Source organism: Pristiophorus japonicus, chromosome 18, assembly GCF_044704955.1.
Source record: "Pristiophorus japonicus isolate sPriJap1 chromosome 18, sPriJap1.hap1, whole genome shotgun sequence".
NCBI lineage: Eukaryota > Metazoa > Chordata > Chondrichthyes > Pristiophoridae > Pristiophorus > Pristiophorus japonicus.
In genome coordinates this window covers 28,254,085-28,271,813 of record NC_091994.1, presented here as the reverse complement: position 1 = coordinate 28,271,813, position 17,729 = coordinate 28,254,085, and the positions used below count along the sequence as shown (strand labels likewise).

General features: G+C 43.5%; 1 protein-coding gene across 6 annotated transcripts in view; it reads left to right on the top strand.

The window, feature by feature from the left end:
• The window catches only part of nfic (nuclear factor I/C), a 441,536-nt gene that overhangs the window by 138,716 nt on the left and 285,091 nt on the right, over nt 1-17,729 (top strand). The gene's annotated exons all lie outside the window — the stretch shown is intronic.

The window sequence follows — 17,729 nt, the reverse complement described above, 5'->3', positions numbered from 1 at the left end:
GAAAGAAAGACTTGCATTTATATAGCGCCGTTCATGACCACCGGACGTGCCAATGCACTTTACAGCCAGCGAAGTACGTTTTGAAGTGTAGTCGCTGTTGTAATGTCCTGAAAGCAGGGGATCGATAGGTGGTGTCAGCAGGAAATGATGGGCCGAATGGCCTTCTCTTACTTTGGATATTTTCTGGATTTTCTTCTGTTCTCAAATGATACTTCTGCTCTTCATCTTTTGGATCCCAGCGCTTGATGGCCAAAGAAGTCTTGATTGTAATACCATATATGTAAACAATACCAGTGGAAATATGACGTCCTTATGTGCAGTATTTGCAAAGAATTGAAAAACATCAAAATATTTCAGGAAACCTTTCAGCTTTTGCCATTGTAAAACCCTGAATCATTTTACTTTTTAGAGGCATTGTTTGATGATACCAAACTTGCTTGTGCTCAAGGTAGTTTTTTTTTAATAAAGGAAAGGGTTATGGTTTACATTTTTAATCATTTTATTAATGAACTTGGGATTATAAAATGGAATACTACATCATGTCAGTCTTATTATTAACTGGAGCATTGCTTTAGCAAAGTGCCCAATGTCCCCAAAAGTGCCATCTGCAGCCTCTCCGATCCCCATTTTTCATCATGATTGATGAGCAGTGAAATTGCTTTGCAACAATCTCAGGAAGCCCTGGGTAGACTAGAAAGCATAATAAATGCCAGATGAAGAAACTATAGGATTGATTTAAGGCCCTATATTGCCTGGTACCCCATTAACTTTCATTACATCCCTTGCATCTCTCCTCTTACAGTAGATGATCCTGGAGATACCACTCAACTGTAAGATACATTTTCAAATTCAGGCAGCCTAGTGGATGGAGAAGTGCTGATTGTAAGTCAGCATATCTCAGCATCATTAATCAAAATGATTCCTGCTTTGTACCACACTTAAACAACAGACTTGAAGCATGTTTCTTTGCTAAGTTTTATAACTGAGGAGGATGTATAAAATTATGAGGGGCCTGGATAGAGTGGATAGGAAGGACCTGTTTCCCTTGGCAGAGGGGTCAACAACCAGGGGGCATAGATTTAAAGTAATTGGGGGCAGGCTTAGAGGAGATAGGAGGGGAAATTTCTTCACCCAGAGGGTTGTGGGGGTCTGGAACTCACTTACTGACAGGGTGGTAGAGGCAGAGACCCTCACCGCATTTAAAAAATACTTGGATGTGCACCTGAAGTGCCATAACCTGCACGGCTATGGACCAAGAGCTGGAAAATGGGATTAGGCTGGATAACTCTTGGTCGGCCGGCGCGGACACGATGGGCCGAAATGGCCTCCTTCCGTGTTGTAAATTTCTATGATTTTATGAACAGTCGAAGCCACATAGATTTCCCGATTGGTCTTCGTGTAACTGGTGTTAACCCATTTATCTCAAATAGGTTAAAAATAATACTGATCATAAAATCCTGGCTTTGGTGTCTATAGACAAGAAGCCTCCTTGATCCTGCTTGAAGTCTCCTCCCTACCCCCCTCACCCTCTTTCTAAAAGGTTTTCATCCTGTTTCAGTCATTTAACAAGTGGCTGTTAGTTTGACTAAACTGTGTAACATTTCTGGTTCAATGTAGCACTGCTCAGTTCTCCTTTACTGTTGAGTGATAACTGTTGTGGGCCACATACCAGTTCCACTTCAAACATTCATTTGTTATATATTTGGCATTGAAATCAGTGAAATCCATAAGTGGTATTTTCACTCAAGTGAATACATTACTCCATTGTGGAATCATGATACTCCTTGCCAGCCTTGCAATGGGCATTTCTCCAAACCTTGCTTTGTAATGAAGATTATTAGAGAGTTAGTGGAATGCAAATTGTGACAAATAAATACAAAAAATGCAGAGGAGTTGTCAGTTATTAGTTCATATATATGAAAAATAGCTGAATAGTACATTCACATCTCGATGTTTGGGATCTACACAGAGGAGGTTATGTGACTTTTTCCAACCATGTGTTGCAGTGTGCAGCATCAGTTCAGTTGTTTTAGTCTTTGCACAGTCCCGTATTTGTCTTTTTTCTTCGGTACCCTGCATAACCCTACCATGGGACTACTTCAACCTGAAAATGAGAAATTCCCTGGAACATAAAAATACCAGTATGTAAACACTGTACCAATGTATATGGGGCAATGCACAGCCAGTGTGGGAATATTTGCATTCTTTGCATTCAGTATTAACAGTGTGTGACAGATTTTATCTCTGAACTATAAACAATAATGAATCTGTTTTGGCAACTGAAACACAAGCATCTGCTCAGGAACAGATGGTTGCAAAAGGTGCACTGTTGCTATGAACAGCATCTGAGGTATCTAACATAATTACTGCTAAATTTCAGGCACTTATTGGAGCAGCAGATTGCACCTTCAATGAAATAATTCACAAAATTGCAGAAAATCAGATCCTGGTTTAATGGCAATATGTAATGTGCAGAAGATATTTCAGACCAGAGATACAACAACAACTTGTATTTATATAGCACCGTGAACGTAATAAAAGGTCCCAAGGCGTGCTTATAAAACAAAATTTGAAACCGAGCCACAAAAGGAGAAATGAGGGCAGATACCTCAGATGCTGTTCATAGCAACATTGCACCTTTTGCAACCATCTGTTCTTGAGCAGGTGACCGAAAGCTTGGTCAAAGAGGTAGGTTTTAAGGAGCGTCTTAAAGGAAGAAAGAGAGGCGGAGAGTTTTAGGGAGGGAATTCCAGAGCTTAGGACCTAGGCAGTTGAAGACACGGCCACCAATGATTGAGTGATTAAAATCAGGGCTGCTCAAGAGGGCAGAATTAGAGGAGCGCAGCTATCTCGGGGGGGGGGGGGCGATGGGGGGGTTGTGGGGCTGGAGGAGGTTACAGAGATTAGGAGGGGTGAAGCCATGGAGGGATTTGAAAATAAGAATGATAATTTTAAAATCGAGGCGTTGCTTAACCGGGAGCCAATATAGCTCAGCGAGCACTAGGATGATGGGTGAATGGGACTTGTTGCGAGTTAGGACACAGGCAGCTGAGTATTGAATGACCTCAAATTTACGCAGGGTAGAACGCGGGAGGTCAGCCAGGTGTTGGAATAGTCAAGTCTAGAGGTAACAAAAGCTATTTAACTCCAGAGGCCATTTCTAACCAGAAACTCAACGGGGCTCGGGTATCTGTTGTCAAAGTCCCAGGGTGGGAATTAGTAACAGATTAGCCCCGATTTTTTAACTTGGAGCAGGATTTAAGTGGATGGGGGCAGAGGCAGGCAGCAAACCGTCCCAACCTCGGCAGCCTGAAGCCCGGTCCTCATCTGCATAGTCTCCCACCCGAACATGTTGGGAGGCGCCCAGGGCAGGCGAGGCCTAAACAGGTAAACATCTAAACAACATCCCTTGTGGAGGAAAAGAAGCACTCCTGCACCCCCCAGCCGCCATCCCCCCCCCCCCCCCCCCCACTGCCCCAGGTCTCACAAGGAAAACAAGCAAAAGTGAAAATCCATCAACCTTTTAGGGCTTCTTCTGGCCCTGGCACCATCCCCTGCTAGGTTGATCTGGTTAAAATTGCAATTTGGCGCCGATGACATCAGGTAAGTTCCATGGACCATTTTAACTGCCTGCCAGCCCTGTTTCCGCGAGATCAGCAGAGTTAACACCAGCCCTAATGTTCAGATGGGGCGCTCGTATCATTTGGAAATTTCTCATCCATTTTTGATATTTGCTGAGTGTCAAATGTTCTTCCTGCCCAGTAATAACATACTTGATTGAAGCTGATCAACTGCGATAAAAAATCCTAAACTGAATGGAAAAAGTAAGCATTTGTAAATGAATTTTAAGTGACCCAAGTTTGAGAATAGGAATTGCAGCAACCAAAAAATGAGCTTACAGTTCATTTGGCATGTCCTATTGAATTTGTTCTAAGGATTGTACAAATTTTTGGTAAGTCTAATTAGTATAAATATTTTTCTCCCCTGTCCTGTAGAACTCTCTTCCCAGATCCCTTCTTGCCACCTGAAGTGGAGTTGAGGCCAAGATCAGATCAGCATTAATCTTATTGAATGGCAGAGCAGGCTCGAGGGGCCAAATGGCCAACTCCTTCTCCTATTTCTTATGTTGTCGCTCCTGCCTTCAAAAGCCTCCGGAAACTGCTCCTCTCTGATTATGTTTCACTTCCAACCCTCAACTCCTTTTCCTACTTGCAGTTTCCTTTTTCTCTCCCTCCTGCTTGGTATCTGCCCTTTTCCTCTGCTCTGTAAACTGTCTTGAGACATCTTTGAGTACTTGAAGAGCATTGTAGAAATGTAAGATGCCCCATATTGGTCTGGAATGAGGCCTGAGTCTCCTGAAAATACCATCTGGCCTATCTGCTCTCTCTCCAACTGTGGCTCGAATCTTAGCATGAAAATATCTGTAAAGCATGCACTCCCATGTTCCGCCACCAGCGAGCTCATCCCCTGAAGTCCCAAGGGATCCCAGCATCCCTTGGGAGCACTGTATATAAGCCGGCCCCTAAGGCGCGTTCCTCACTCTGGAGTGTCTTATTAAAGACTGAGGTCACTGTTACTTTAACTTCCCTGTGTGCAGCCTCATCTGTGTTAGGAACACAATAACTTAGGAACACAATAAAATTCACATCATAACTTCGCAAGAGGATCCAGATTATCACTTCCAACCCCATGGTAAATACATTCCAGGGTGCAAAATGGGAGGTCAATCTGACCCCATCAGTTTCATTTTTCATATTAAATGATAATATACTTGAAGTAACAGCAGGAAAGAGATTTGGGGCTTTTGGTTGATAGGTCATTAAAATCTTTGGTTCAGTGTTCAGAATGGTCAAGAAAGGAAATAAAATGTTGGGATGTCTAACTTCGAGTGTGAAGTTTCAGTCCGAGTCGGTTATGTTGATGTTTCTGGCCTTGGTGAAACCACATCTGGAATACTATGTTGCTGATTGTGCCTTTCCCAGTTACACCCCTTCTAGACCCATCTTTTGTTTCTTCACTTGCCTCACTACCCTTTCCTTTTGCCTTGCACCCAATCACAGACCTTTTGTTCTTTCCTCCCCTCCCCCCTTTCCCTGCCTCTGTGCATGCTGAAAACCGATTGCATCTCTAACTTTTCCCAGTTCTGACGAAAGGTCATTGACCTGAAACATTAGCTCTGTTTCTGTCTCCACAGATGCTGCCTGACCCACTGAGTATTTCCAGCATTTTCTGTTTTTATTTCTGAAATATTGTGGCCTCCATAATACAGAGCAATTGGAGAGAGTAAAGTGGAGACTGCTTCCTGAAGTTAGAGGGCGGAACTATGAGGAAAGATTGTTCACTCTGGAACACTCTTCAGAATAGCAGGATGGGACATTTGACATTTTCAGGAGCTTGGAGAAATTTTTCCAGGAATGTTCTTCTGACACATGCAAGACTTGAGAACTAGGGGACAGTTTAAGGATAAGAAATTTAGGCAGCATTTTTTGGGGTAAGCAGATGATAGAACTGCGAAACAAATTGTCAGTGGTGGTAGAACAGAAATCCATGGCAGGTTTTGAAAAGGACTGGAGGAAATTTTATCATCAATAGGAATCAGGGTTTTTTATTTCTAGAAGAAGCCTGAAGGGAAGTTTGGAAGGTAGTTTAGATGGTCCAAAGGCCTTCTCTTTCTCATAATGTTACTATGTATGTGGACCTGTACAAAACAATAGCAAGACTTGGCTTAAGTATATTAAAATGATGGACAGATTAAAACCTATTGATCTATTAAAACCTATTAGCCTGCCCCATATAGTTGTGATGCTCATACAGATACTCTCTATCCATTCAGAGCCATATAATCTCCTGGGAGAGGCAAAAACACAGGCCAATTGGGTCAGAAAAAAATCTGGAAAATTCCTTTCCTTCAGGCGATCGGTTTCGTGTAACAACTATAGCTAATATGCAAATTATTTGAAGTTGAAGGCTAACGTGTAAAAGGGAAAGTTGTGAAGCATCACTGAAACCTACAGAGGGTATCAGGTTGTTTTTTAAATCATAAGGATTTTGCAAACATAATTCCAACATGCAGGATGTCCATTAGTTCCTTGCCAAAGTATATGAACTTCCAACTCCTACTCGCCCTTTCTAGCAGGCTCCATTGTACTCAGTTTTTCCATTTGCATTGAGAACACCGAGTTCCTCTGACTTAGGAACGTCAGGTGATTTCTTCTCATTACTCGCTGGAAGTTGATCCAGATTTTAACTGAGAAACCAGCTTCATTCTTCCCTAGGATTTGCAGAAGAACGTAAGTTTAACCAGGGTTTGAAATATAACTCTGGCTTCCGATAGGCTCAGTGAATTACATTAACATGGATAACATATGCATTTTCAAATGTTGCACATTTGCCATACTGAGGCATCCCAACGTTGGCTCGAACAGCAAGAAGTGGCTCGGACATTACATGTTCTGTTCAAACCAATTGCTTCCTCACTCAGGATGGAAATTAATCTCTTACGCACCTCCTTGGGTCAGTTACAGAACATTATTGGCAGATGCCCAAGAGCAGGCTGATGGGTTATCCTGCATGGCACAGTGTGACTGAAAAAGAGGAGAAAATAAGAACATAAGAAATAGGAGCAGGAGTAGGCCATTCGACCCTTGACTCTTCTCCACCATTCAATAAGAGCATGACTGATCTTCTGCCTGAACTCCACTTTCCCGCCCTATCCCCATTTCTCTTGATTCCCTGAGTGTCCAAAAATCTATCGACCTCACTAAAGATTGTCAATCCTCTGAGTGAAGAGATTTCACCTCATCTCAGTCCGAAATGGACAACCGCTTATCCTGAATCTATGACTTCTAGTTCTAGACTATCCAGCCGGGGGAAACAGCCTCTCAGCATCTACCCTCTCAAGTCCGCTTTTTTTAAAAAAACAATTGCTTCTATATTAAGCCAATCCTAAGAGCCTCATTATACTGCGCTTGTCAGTGTGGTATTAGCTCAGTTTATGTACTGTTGCAAACATAGACTGCTAAGTTATGATGGCCATTCGCGCCTTATGGCTGTTGGAACTGAAGCCCATTAGGGCTGCTACATGTGTACAATCCACTGCATGGTACATAGATTGTGATTTACATTGCTTTCTGGACTCTGATTAAACAGAATTCACAGGACACTCAGCTTTCTCTGAAGAAAACAGAATGACAGTACAAAAGCCAGCTGTAGTTCCAAAGATTTTGTACTACCTGTAGTTCAACTGTTACTGCACTGAAAAAGTCTGTGCAAGAATTGTTTCAAGAGGTTGGGAGGACACAAGGGGCCAAAATTGCACCCCTCCTTAAAGTCCATTAGAAGGCCATTCTGACCGGGGGCAGGCGAATGGGCTGACCTATCAGACATTGTCCCCGGGCCGGGAGTGGCAGAAATGGGTTTCCATCCCGCCCAGAGTGCCACATGCCAACCCCTTTCCGCCCGTGAGGGAAATTGCCCCACCGGAGCGGAGCGGCTGCCGGTCAGTGTCCCCGACAGCGTTTCTCTGCAGGAAGCTGCCAGTGGCTGTGCGGTGTACCTGCCCTTAAAGGGAAGGGCGCGCAGCCGCCATTTTATTTTAATTGTCGGCCGACTCTGAAGTTGGCCCGACAATGGCGGCCACGGGTTCGGCTGGGCCGTCAACAGGCAGCCCAGCACCTCCTCTTGGGTGCTGGGCCACTGGGCCGGCCGAAGACCTCCCTGGTGGCCCAGTGGGCGTCACTAAAGTGGCTGCAGAGCTCGCAGCGGCCCTCCCCTTTAACTGAAGGGAAGGGGCGTTGCTATGCGACAGCGCGACACGCTATGCTGATGACACCACTCGCCTTCTGTCCCGCTTCCGACCCACTCCGCAGCCACCTGAAACACCGCCCCAACAAAATCACAGAGGAAAAGAGGACAACATCTTTCTCTTCTCTGCCCCATGGATTGGGGCGGAGAATAATCATTTCATTTGAATTGTGCGTCCCATTTGCGGCGGAGGGCAATTTCGCCCCTCAGGAGCAGTATATGACTTGATTTTTTTTAAATTGTAGTGCAGATCTGACACCAAACATGTCGGACAGAGACAACATTTTCCATTTATAAAGCACTTTAATATAGAAAAAAAATTCTCAAGATGCTTTATAGAGGCACAAATGGAAAATAACTTGATGTTGAGCCAAAGAAGGCGATATCAGAGAGGTGAGCAAAAGCTTTGTCAAAGAGGTCGGTTGTAAGGATGGTCTTCAATGAAGTGGGGGGATGGTGGAAAGGCAGAGGGGTTTAGGGAAGAATTTCAGAGCATGGGGCTTAGGTGGGTGAAGTACAGCTGCCAATGGTGGGGTGAAAGGAAGGGGGGGGGATGCATAAGTGACCAGAGTCGGAAGAATGGAGAATTTGGTGGGGAGGAATTTGCTGGCTGGAGAAGTTTAGTGATGGAAAGGGACAAATCTATGAAGGGAATTAAACATGAGGATGAGCATTTTTAATTTGAGGTATTAGGGAAGAGGAGCTAATGTCGGTCGGCGAGGAAAGGTGTGAGGGGAGAGCAGGACCTGGTGCAATATAGAATACGGGCAGCAGTGTATGGATAAGCTAACGTGGTCAGAAGTGCATTAGCCAGTGTAAAGTCCTGAATCGAATCTCCTCCTCCTGTCCAACATTATTCCTTCTGACATTTGTCTCTCTAATAATGTGTCAAACAATATACAGTTGTGGAATAAAGTTCTAAAGTCTAAATTCTGTGGGCCCATACTGTCATTGGCACATTTTGCAGGAGACGCATTAGAAGGAGTGTTGGGCTGCATTACACACACACAAAAATATGATCAATGTTACTAATATGCAAAGGTTATGTCCCAGCCCGTTGTGAAATATGTGTTTTATTTCCATCAACCTCATACCTGGAAATAAAAAATTCATATTTCAAACAAGTTGTGACATTCTGTTTATGGAACTCGCCTTTTGCAAAGCTTCTTTTAAATGAATGTTTTATTTTCTTTCTTGGCCGGAAAGAGCTGACGTATTTGCTGTAGGTGGGTGAGCCAGGTCAAGTCAGGTCAGGTCATCTTGGTTGTGCAATAACGGCTCTGGGATTTACACTGGGGAGCAGATGCGAGACCTGGAAGGAAGGCATAATTGCTGGAAACGAATATGTGAGGTTATTTCTCTTTCAAGTCAGCTGTGACTCAGTGGGTAGCACACTCGCCTCTAAGTCAGAAGTTTGTCGGTTCAAGTCCCATTCCAGGAACTTGAGCACAAAATTCTAGGCTGAAACTGCAATGCAGTGCTGAGGGAGTGCTGCACTGTCAGCGGTGCCGTCTTTCGGAGGAGACGTTAAACCGAGGCCCCGTCTGCTCTCTCAGGTGGACGTAAAAGATCACATGGCACTATTTTGAAGAAGAGCAGGGGAGTTATCCCTGGTGTCCCGGCCAATACATAACAAAAACAGATTATCTGGTCATTAGCACACTGCTGTTTGTGGGAGCTTGCTGTGTGCAAGTTGGTTGCTGCATTTCCCACTTTACAACAGTGACTACACTCCAAAAGTACTTCATTGGCTGTGAAACGCTTTGAGACATCTGGTGGTCATGAAAAGCACTATATAAATGTAAGTCTTTTTCTTTCAAAGTAAGTGTAGGGCCACTCATTTTTCTTCACCCTTTTTAACTCCTGAACGTGGTGAGTCATATTGAGCCATGGTCCTCTGGCCATCAGCACCCCTCCAGTACATCCCCAGGTGGCCTTTCTTCCTATTTTTAAGCTTGGGTAATGAGTGTGTGCAAGACATTTAGCCATGGGTGGCATCACAGTCAAGCTCAATCCTGTCTTCATCCAAGGTCCATGCATGCACACCTTCCAGTAGAGGTCATTGGATAGTAATCAGAATAGAAAACGCAGTCTGATGCTTTTCTCCCTATTCCAGGGGTCAGTGAGGCCCATTGTATCCACACTGCTGCCAATGCTCAGCTCAGACAACTTAAGCCAGACCAGGGATTAAAGCTGGCATCTAGACAGCTCAGTAACACAGCAGGCAGTGCCTGAAACCCCATGGCTATTTAGGAAGGCCCAGAGAGAGTACATTCAATATGCTGTACTATCCCCTCTCAGTAACAGGAACAAAAGGATAAAATCTCCTACATCATGGAGATTTATGATGTTTCAGTAGTATTTTCAATCCCCACAGAGATTTGGCATTTTATGTCTCCAGACTAAGAGAGGCACTCAGCTGACCTCAATTACAGGTATATCAGCAAGTGGCTTCACTGCAAAAGAAAGGACGGGTTTGGATGTATCTGTGCCTTTCATGCCCCCAGGATAACCCAGTATGCTTTGCAGCCAATTAATCACTTTTAAAATGTAGTCACTGTTATTTCGAGAAATGCTGCAGCCAATATGTATACAGCAAGGTCCCATAAATAGAAAATGAGATAAATGACTAATTCATCTGTTGTGTTGGTGTTGATTGAGGGACGAATATTGGCTCGGACACCAAGAGTGCTTCTTGTTCTTTGTAAAAAAAACTGCCACAGGATCTTCTATGTCCAGCTGAAAGGTCTAAGTTCAGTAACTCATCTGAAAGATGGCACCTTCAACAATTTAGTACTTCCTCAGTGCCACACTCACGTGTTAGTCTTGATTGTATGTTTAAGTTCTGGAGTGGTACTAGAACCCACAACATCCTGACTCCAAAGTGAGAGCATTGCGCAGAAAACTAATCAATGCATTTAAACACTGAAACTAAACACCGACTTTGGGCGTTTCATCCTGTGCTAAATGGAGGGGTCCTAGCTACAAAATAGTTGAACCATTCAGTAACTGTTATGCAATGAAAAGTGATGACTTACTCCGTGTAAAGATAGTACTTAATGATGAACAGCAATATATGGTTTCGCAAGTCAAGGTTCTTGCAGGAATACCACATAGATGAAATAAATAGAATATGTCATTGTGGTGTTGCACATGGGGAGCCAAGACCAAGTGAAGCCGGGTTCGAGGCCAAGGTAATCGGACCAGGGCACGCAGACAGAATTCGGACTCCATTTGAAAGTGATATATTCTGTCGTTATTTTTATATTTCTATTATAATGTCTTGTGTCCACATTGGGCTCAATTTTCCCCAGTTATCTGAGCCATTTTTTTGGTGTAAATTAAAGTTTCCCCAAAGTTTCTGCGCCAGCGTAACTCAGTTGGTTACAATTTGTTTTAGGTTAGTATTTTTTTTGCGTCATAGGGGGCGTAACCTGATGTGTGCGCCAGTTTTTCAGATTTATGCAAGTTTGGCCAACTTACATTTTTCCTAGAACGCCGTTTGTGACCACTCCCAAAAAGCCTTCAGGGCACTTAAGAAAAACCAGTGCACATTAAAAAAAATCGGTGCAGAAAGACATCATTGTTTTAATGCGGAGTTTTGGAGGGAGTCAAGCAGACAAAGAATATTCATTATGAAGCTTAATTTTTTCAAACTCAAAATGGAGAAAATGGAAATCTAATGCAATTCTTTAATTTTGGATTTTTTTCCAAAGTGTCGCACCACCACCGAATGACCCCTCACCATAGAAACATAGAAAATAGGTGCAGGAGTAGGCCATTCGGCCCTTCGAGCCTGCACCGCCATTCAATGAGTTCATGGCTGAACATGCAACTTCAGGCTCAAGGAGCAGAGCGTTGGCCAGCAGAATCACTCCCTCGCCCGGACATCGGGGCTCGGCTTCAAAAGAGGCCCGGGGGGGAGGTGGGAGTGGGAGCCGAACTGAAGGGATGAGGAGCCTTACACCATGCAGCAGCATCAAAAGAAGCCCAGGGGAGGAGGGGAGGGTAGGGGTGGTTGTTTACCGAGCCCCTGTGTCTGTGCGAGGGAGCGATTCTGCCGGCCGACCCTCGAGCCCGGTGAGAAGATGTTCGGTCGGTGATGGGCTGGTACTTGGAAAAAAACTAAAATTAAAGAATTGCATGAGACGTCGTTGCCCCAAATGACCACATTGAATGCCCAGCTTCCTGTTCTAAGCAAGCCTATTGCGCATGCACAGACCAGGGTGTGGTCCATACTAGGGCGTCGACCTTGGGGGGAGAGAGAGGGGAGAGAAGCTTTAACTCCTTGTCCTGCTGTTTTGAGCTTCTTGCAAAGGTACAATTTAATCATGGGGGCAATATTGACAATGCCATACCTCGTGCAAGCCTTCTGCATGATGGTCATCCGTGAACACTTTGCTGCCTGAAGGCTCAGCGGCAACTATTCCAAATGGACCATGTTTATTGTTTGGACATGTTCCGTAATGTTGTGTTATGTTAATGGAACAAATAATGGAAATGATTCTTCTTTACTTCAAAAAGTTGTGTTAATAATGGAACAAATAATGGAAATAATTCAGTTATAATTTAAAATATATTTTATTCAAAAGTTAAACAACACTTGTTTGTACTTAACTTAACTTTAATAAAAATATTCTTGTATCAAACTTTAAAATTTTCAGTTACGATCACTTACAAACTTTTAAACTTGTAAATTAACATAACTTACAAAAAACTTTTAATTTGAGAACGGTTACAACAATAACAACAACAACAGCAGCAGCAGCAAAGAAAGGCTGCACCCATCTCTCCTCCACCTTATTCTAAGACCGCTCGCAGCGCTTGGTCTTGTTGACTCCACCCCTGCCCGCAGGCGGTGGCACAGCGTTTCTCAGGTTGGTACCAAGCTTATTCTTTCGAGCATCTTGGGTAATGCGCACTTCTTGATGGGGGGGGCTGCGGGGGCGTGGGCAGGTGGTAATGTGGAAGGCCCGGCTTGGGCCTCTTCAGAGGCTGGTCTAGCGATTGGAGTGGGAGTGCCAGTTGATTCTGACTATGGCTGCGGGGTCTAGGCGTCTTCCCTTATTGTAGCAGCTAACTCTGACATTCCTTCCCTCATGTGCCCTGACAGTGCCTCAACTACCTGCAACATTCCCTCCCTGATGTGCAGCGACATTGTATCAGCTGCCTGCAACATTTCCTCCCCCATGTGCACAGACAATGTTCCCATTTCTCGTGAGAGTATTGTTACTGCTCCCGACAGTCCCGATACCTCATCACCCACCCCACTGATGGTGTCCAGGAGTGAGCTCTCCGCACTCACTGCCGTCATCTGAACCACATCTGTTAGATCCTGCACCTCAGGAGAGCGCTGTTGAGCTCTCCTTTCCCTCCTTACCCTGGGTGTGTCTCGCTGCATCCCACTGGGACCTGCAGCCTCGGACTGTGAGAAACCATGAAATGTCCCAACATTCGTACCTCAATGGGTGGCACCTGCACCTCCTCCAGAGTGAGTACAACAGTGTGGGCTTCATCCATCCCCTCCCACTGCCCCTACCCCCCCGCCACCCCCACCCCAACGCTCTTGGTCTGGAAGGTGAGATTGGAAGATGTTCTTCTCTTCAGACTCGTCCGTGTCTGAATAATCGTCTGCATCAGCTTCAGCCTCGTCAGGGTTGGCCTCACATTCTGCAAAATATAACAGAACAGACAAATAGTTAGCAGCAGAGGAGGGGACAGAGTGGCATGAATAAGCTCACAGCACAGGCAGCAGGCTGATTTGAAGGACCACGATGAATGATAGCACATTGCATCAACCGAAGTATAGCTGATGGAGACATCCCCATGAACCGAAGCATGGCTAGCCCGCGCAGTACTTAACATTTAGGAAAGCCAGACTGTGGAATTTGCAGGACTTACCCTCTCCCTCGAGTGTGGGCCCAGCTTGTGCATTGGTGGTTGCTTTTCTCCAGGCAGGACCCATGAAAGCAGCGACCCTGAGGTATCCAAGGGTATCAGTGGGTGCAGATTTGCCGGGCCTTCTCCTGTTCGAGTTCTTTCCCGTTTGTTGAGTGTCACCTTCCTCTGCAAAGATAAAAACATAACTTTTTAGGGAGGGTGTCTTTCTGCTGGATGGGACATATACAGCTGGCCACATTTGCAATTACAATTGCATTGAATAAATGAAAATATTACTTACACCAACTACTTGACCAAGGTCCTGCCACTTCTTTTTGCACTGGCCTCCAGACCTCGGTGTGGTCACCATTGCACAGTAATCTTCTGCAAGTTGATTCCAGCGTTTCTTAATTTCTTTTGGTGAAATTTTTATGTGACCTTTGCTGGTGTCCAGCTCGTGCCATCTGGCCTCAATTACAGTAACCAGTGCCTCCACTTCATCCTGTAAGAAATTCTTGGTCCTTGAGCCACGTTGCATCTTGTATTGCAGCTCTGATTTTTCCAATGAGAATTAAAGTTCTCACACACAACTGGCTCTTTAAAAATAGCCAAATGTAGACCGGGATCTGCGTCCATAGCAGTCACGTAAAAAACTTCATTTTTTCCCCCTCGCGTATGCGCAGAAGGCATGGCATCGTTTTTTTCGAGCAGATATTAGGCTCCACCCCCCGAAGCTAAAGGACAGGTTGCGTGGCACCAATCTCAAAAAATAGAAAACCCGCTAGTTATTTTTTTGGAGTCGTCGGGGCCAAAAAAAGCAGGAGTAACTTCCAATACGCCAAAAAACGGCATTGGGGAAAATTGAGCCCTTAGAATGTCAACTTCCTGTAATTACCCCCTCCCAACAATGGTGACGCTGCAACTAAATGTGGACTTACAAAATTGCAATGGTTAAAGATAGTGTGCTTCATTCTTTTACTCATGCAAAAGAATGTAATAATTGAAAACAAAAAACCTCCATCAAATATTGTATCTGTCAGTCTTTCAGGGCACAGAGCTTCATTGTTGATTGTTCCGCATACCAGCGATGCAAAAGGAAGGTACCAGGACTCAAACTTTCCTAGTTTAAGATCCAGATTTGACATTACATTAGATGAAGGCACTGTTTAGTTTTCTATCAAGAGATTTCAGCAAACATGAACTACTTAATAACTTACACCGGTACACGTACAACTGTCTTGTTCAACATTATTTTACATCATTTAGCTGTCAAAGTCATTATCCTAGACACAACATGCACTTACCAAGCAACAATTTTTTTGCTGGGCTGTGTTTTGTCAGTTGAGATATATTTCACTGCATTAAAATACAGATTTGTATCTCCCCTCCATCAATTACCGTGTGCGCCCTATCAAAAGTCTGACTTCGGAAGAAAAATAGCATTTTACCTGTGAAAAGCAAAGATTGAGTGCTGGTGGAATGCTGCCATTATTTTTCATACAAGCCATTTATTGCAAGAACAATTGTGGTGCCAAGAAAGATATGTTTTAATCTACTGGTTTCAAATCACTTCAAAGATGGACGCAGGTCTGCAAAATAATGGCAGTTGGTTCATGTTGTCAGTGTGGCATCTGCTCAGCATCAAAATATTACCACTCAGATAAAATGCTATGCACTCTTTTGCTAAACGTTGTCTCTCAGAAACTTTAATGTTTCTGAAAGTTAATACTGCAATCTCGCAGCAACAGGATGACTGTCACAATGATGCATTGTGCCCTGGTCCAGGAGAGAGTTCATTTTATGGAATGTAGAATGTCGGATAAGAAGACTGTGGGACAATTGATCACTCTAGTGGGATATGTTTAACAAAAATTAAATTGCAATTCGTTTTACTTTACATAAGAAGATAAGCATTTTAGAAAGAAGATAAGCATTTTAGAACAAAGATGGCCCAATAGGCCTAATGAGCCCTTCATTTTCTTAAAAATCAATCTCCCCTTTATTGATTGTTTTGCCCAATACCTTTATGCATAGTCAAGCCTTGACAGCAGTTTCCATTGGCAAATTGAATCTCTTATGAACTGAAATCTGCATCTTTATTCACTGGCGTATATGAATTGGCATGCCCAGGTTTAACATAATGGTCCATCTTTGTTCTAAAATGCTTATCTTTTTAAAGTTTAATTCATTTTACTTTACATTTTGCATTCTACATTCCATAAGACGAACTCTCTCCTTGGACCAGGGCACAATGCATCATCCTGTTGCTGTGCAATTGCAATATTAACTTTGAGAAACATTAAAGTTAGCGAGGGACAACGTTTAGCAAAAGAGTGCATAGCATTTTATCTGAGTGATAATATTTTGAAGCTAAGCAGATGCCACACTGACAGTATGGACTTGACCGGAAAAGACTATTTTAGTCAATTTGGCAGGTCCCAGTGCCCTGGAAATATCATCTCTCACAACACCTGTCATAACCCTCTATCACATTTTTCGCCAGCTTTCTCTTGCAATTGCAGATGCAAGTTGTCTGCCTTGGAAATCCATTCCATACATTAACCATCCTCTGAATAAAGCAGTGAAATACAAACTGCCCTTTGACCTTCCGTTTGAGGCCATGTTCTTTTGTTGTCGAACCTTGCCGTTACTCTTTAGGATCATGAATATTTCCATAAGATCACCTCTGAGCTTTCTCCTCTCCATTGTAAACATGGCCAAATTCTGTGGTCTCTCATGTGCTCAATTCGAGCTGTCGATTTAGGTCCCGGTTCTGTCCTCCCTCCACTGCCTGAAATCTCTCTTAATGGCCCAATTACCTAAAAAGGTCTAAATCCTTTTGAATTTGCTTACGTTGTTCCTCATTATTTGACCTATTTTAATGGTATCTGCAAACTTTAAGGGTTCTTTTTACTATTAACATTCCCCAAGGTAAAGACACTAACAAGCTGTATGAATTAGTGTTGTGGCCAATTCATGTAGAGTTTGTGTTTGCGTAATGAACGCTCCATTGTTCTGTACTTAGGAATGTGCTTCTTTCATACATAACTAAGTTTTGAAAAGTAGTTTTTGGTACTTTTTTCCTCCTAACTGTATCAAGGCTGTTGAATATATTTTTAGCATTGTTTATTAATGCAGCCACAAACCGTGCTGCAGCTCCCAGTGGGATTGCATAGGGCTGATTTTGTCTGAAAATGTGTGTACACATACTCCGTTTGGAATTCTTCCACTGGTTATTTCGGGAAAATAAAAGTTGTCCAATAGAGTGACAAGCTCTTTCCAGTCACAAGATGCCTTTCCCTCTGGATTGTGCCCAAGGTTGCATGAAGCCTGCCACCCAGCGAGATCCCACAACAATCACAGTTCATGGACCTATAGACTTAGCAGTTGGATGGAAACCAGATGCATTCATTGTAGGCCAACATGGCTACAAAACACTTCTGTTACGTTAAAGTCATTGGTTTTGAGAGGCACTTTGCTTTGTAGCTTACTAAAAAAATCTGAATCATTGCAAATATCATAGGTTGCCAACAAAAATGACCACATAAAGAAAACCATATGAGAAAGCCTAGAATAAACCTAAGGGGAGCTCCTTGTTTCTTGGTGCAATTTCTGAAGAGCTATTTCTTTTCCTTCATGTAACCGTATCCTCAAATATTACATGCCCATGTTTGTTTGTCTTTAATAATGGACATGTGGTACAGACTCCCAGCAAAAGCAGTTGTTGCTCTATCAGTGAACTTTTAAAAGAAAGAGTTGGGTAATATTTGGTTGTGATGAAAGGTCATCGACCTGAAACGTTAACTCTTGTTTCTCTCTCCACAGATGCTGCCTGACCTGCTGAGTATATCCAGTACTTTCTGTTTTTATTTCAGATTTCCAGCATCCACAGTATTTTGCTTTTGTAATATTTAGCTGGGCATGGTTAAAGGCAAATGGTGCTTCCTGTCAGTAGTGAGAGGTATCATTAGTGGAGGTTGGCAGGCCACGGGGTAAATAGATTTTGTGCATGATTACTTTAAGAGATCAAGGCCTTAAGGCCTGTT